Source organism: Dunckerocampus dactyliophorus, chromosome 5 (assembly GCF_027744805.1).
Source record: "Dunckerocampus dactyliophorus isolate RoL2022-P2 chromosome 5, RoL_Ddac_1.1, whole genome shotgun sequence".
Classification (NCBI taxonomy): domain Eukaryota; kingdom Metazoa; phylum Chordata; class Actinopteri; order Syngnathiformes; family Syngnathidae; genus Dunckerocampus; species Dunckerocampus dactyliophorus.
Genome location: NC_072823.1, coordinates 17,509,524 through 17,513,366, shown reverse-complemented (window position 1 = coordinate 17,513,366; position 3,843 = coordinate 17,509,524).

Here is a 3,843-nt window from a genome sequence, read left to right as displayed (position 1 = left end):
TGCTTTGGTCTCTTCCCTTTGGTCTATGGATCCATTTTGTGTATGTTGTGCTATGCGGGGGTGTGTTTTTTTCATTTTTATAAATAACCTTCATATTGCAGGTAGCTTTTATCCCTGGTGCTTGCTGTCTGGCTGGAAGGCTTTTGATGTGTAATCGTGTGTGTGTAACACGCCAAAGCGTGGAAGCTCTTTGGTGAATGGAGGCATGACCTCTAGGGTCACTTCATTAATTACATCTGTGACATTCAGCCAGATGAGTTTCCTTTGTGACTAAATGATATGAGGAATATTAACGACTTTGGATGAATTACACCGCTGCTCCTGCTGATGATGATAATGTGTTTTACGACTCTGGGAGAGAGAGGAGGAAAATTGCTCACTACAGCACATTTGGGACATCCGTATTTTCATAAGCAAGATTTCAAAGAGTGTTAAGAGTTTTTATTAAATTGCTGGTGTTCTTAGTGGAAAAGCTTCCAGTGGATAACTTCACCAGAGAGGAAAAACTGAAAGGCTAATACATTGCAGTTACAGTCTCAAGCACAAACTGGTAATGGCATCTTGAGCTCCAGCAGCAAACCATTTATCCATCCATTACAGAGCATTGTGCCAACGGTACAACTCACAGACAAAATGGATACGCAGAGAGAACAAAAGTAAAGCAAACAGATTGCTTTGCAGCTGATGATAGCCATCTTAGAAAGTCATCCTGATAAAGTGATCCCCCACCATTTTTCCTTCTCCCTGTCCTCCCCCTTCTTAATCAAATGAGCACTATGCAGCTGGTGGGGTTGCAGCAAAAAGGGGTATGAGTGTGTGCGTGGGGGGGAGGGGGTGCTTTGAGGGATGGCGTGAAATTATTGCCTGCTGGTGTATATGTGTCGCTGGGGGAAGCTGGGTAGGTTAAGGGGGGGTTGGGCTGTGTTGTGTGTGTGTGTGGGGTGGTGCTTGTGGGGAGGGGTGTAATGTCACTGCCTGCTGGTGAATCTGTAGTAGGGGCTCATTTAGATTTAGATTGGTTATGTGAGGAGAGAGCTGAAAGGCCAGCTCATGTTTATGCATGAAACCCAAAGCATTCTGCCGCGGTGGAAGCCTGAATTAAAGAGACAGAGCAGAAATACATTCGCACGTTTTAGCCATGGCTTTGCTTTTTTGGAAAAGGCTGCAGGGTGAAGTTACACTTTTGCCTTTATGTACATGTAAATAAGTGTCTAAGGGGGGCTGTTTGTGACAGTTTTTTGGGGATATATGCATTTAAGACACACTGATTACCTCTCTGACCAAAACAATTCCAAGCTGCTTTATTGCACAGAACAGAACTTGCTTTAAATCATGGATGGCAAACCTAAGGCACGTGGGCCATATGTGGCCTGGAACAGCATCTAATCCTTGTGTGCATGCAATTCTAAATCCGAATTTATAATAATGAACATTTGTTTGAGCGTTGCATCATAAAAAAAATAACATTTGTTTGATCGTGGCATCATATTTTTCATAAATTTGGTATGGCCCTCAAAGGACTTGACCCCTAGTAGGCAAACGGTTCCCCACTCCTGCTTTAAATTCATAAACAGAATCATTCTTTCCAACAGTGGTGTGCAAGTTGATTGCAGTATCTTCCACAGTTGTTACTGAGCTACGTACACGGTGCCTGCATAACACTCAGTCACACACCCAGAGTCATCAGTAAATGTCTCAGAAGGAGAGTTTGTTCAGCACTTCATCAGGTATAAAGTGGTTTTTATTTGGAAATGTGGTCCCTATCCATCTTTTAAATGACTTTTTAATGGTAGCCACACCATCCTAATCAATCATGTGGCAGAGCCGGGCGACAAACGCAAATACACTATTTATATTTCCTGGATTCTGCTGCAAACTGCATTCTGCTTTTGTTGTTCCTATTAATGAGTCAAAGAGTCAGTGCAAGTGTCTTTCTGATTTTGTGGAAACCTAGAAAAAAAATTAAATCAACGACCACAACAGTAGGTACGCTTTCACACAGTAACGAGGTCCAATAAAAGAGCAGTATCATAAAGTATTACTTTAGAATTACACCATTTTGACTGACTGAAAGGTACCGAAAACTATAGCAATAAACATTTTTTTACTTATACTTAGCCAGTGACTGTATAGTGATGTCCAGCACCATCTCTGTTTAGAGAAACACTGTGTCGTCATTAAAAGTACTTTTTACACCAAAGATGTTAATATTTTATGAAGCTATTGAAGTTTCTGGTCATTTTTTTGTGTGTGTCTTTCCAATCTGGCCCCACTCTTTTCTTGTGATGTTATACCATCCCCCGCCTGCACATGCCTCCCCCCATAGTACTTTACATCTATAATGAGATACAAATACGCATCAGCAGGACAATGTCTTGCGCCACGCGTCACTGTGTGAATATTACTCACATTTATTAGCTGGATTATGTTAATCTTTACACTCCCTGCTCACAGACAACAGACTCTGCAAGATATGGGGTGGTCACGGTGACGTGTGTGTATATGTGTGTGTTGTCCTGTGTGATCTTAGGTATGTGTGTGTTAGGTGGGTGATTGCCATGTTGTCAAACTGCTCTGCATGTGAAAAGGTGGTCTAATTATAGCACTTATGCAAATGAGAAATGCACGCACAAACATACACACCAGTGGCAGCTTACTGCTTAGGTCAAAAAGGCAGCGTGAGGCATCCTCTTGTTGACGAGCATAAGGTGACGTCACAGATTGACGCCTTGACTCGACACATTATTATTATTATTATTATGAATGTTTAGCCATTTTAGACAAAGTTGAATGGGTCAAATTCACAATGAAGTCAAGGACTGAAGGTCAGTTATTGGAGAATGTCAGACTTCTTGTCAGACAGAAACATTGATAGTATCCCTGTTGGAATGATTGATTGAGTCTGACACATTTTAATTACCTCCAAATTAAATGAATTGGATGGCCGACTATAAAACATTGCTGCTTAATAACGAGCCCCTCCATTTTCCATTTTTTTCCTTCTTCATCCAATCCCATTTTGGCTGTCCACGCCAAATAACCTCTCTCCATTTAATGATATGCAAATGAATTTTCATGAACCCCATGATCCCATGCGATGATTAAACTGAGATGACATTAGCTGCCACAGTGCTGCCACCGTCAGTGTTTCTGTCTGTCTCCGCTCCCTATCGCTCCCATCTCACCGCTTATCCAAAACAACAGCCACCCTGCAATATTAAGGGATTCATTGTCACCACGCACTTATTCATTTTCATTGTGACAAAGAACAGGGGTATTCCAGAGTTTTATCCCCATGGTAAGGACCAAAATGTTGGTTCTTCAACTCCATGTGGTCATTTAACACTTTGAATATAGCACATATAACAAGAAAATACAATATACAATCACACAGATGCACATTTTTCCATTTCCCGTAGTCCCCTCCCACCGTTCCGTTTCAGTCTGGATCCAGTTTCAGATCTACTGTCGTTTATTGTACACCATTTGCATAATGAAGCCCAGGCTTAATTAAGATCCCACTGGAGTCTGGAGCCAAGGATGAAGGAAATCAGGGTGAGGAGGAGGGGAGAAGGAGTTCCGGCATTCCTCAGCTTATCCGCACGCTTCCAAATAGCATGCACAATTTAAAGGGGGGAGAGAAATGCCTTGACGAGCAATTAAATCGCTAATTATGATCGGCTGTTGGAATTAGTGTGTGGCTGTTAATTAGCTGACGATCCGATACCCAGACGGTTGCCCGCCCCTGACGACGACAGCACTCTCTCTCGCAGGCAATGGCTGGACACCCTGGAGATGATGCCAGCACATTCCTCCCTTTAAGTGACTATCCCTTTAAGAACA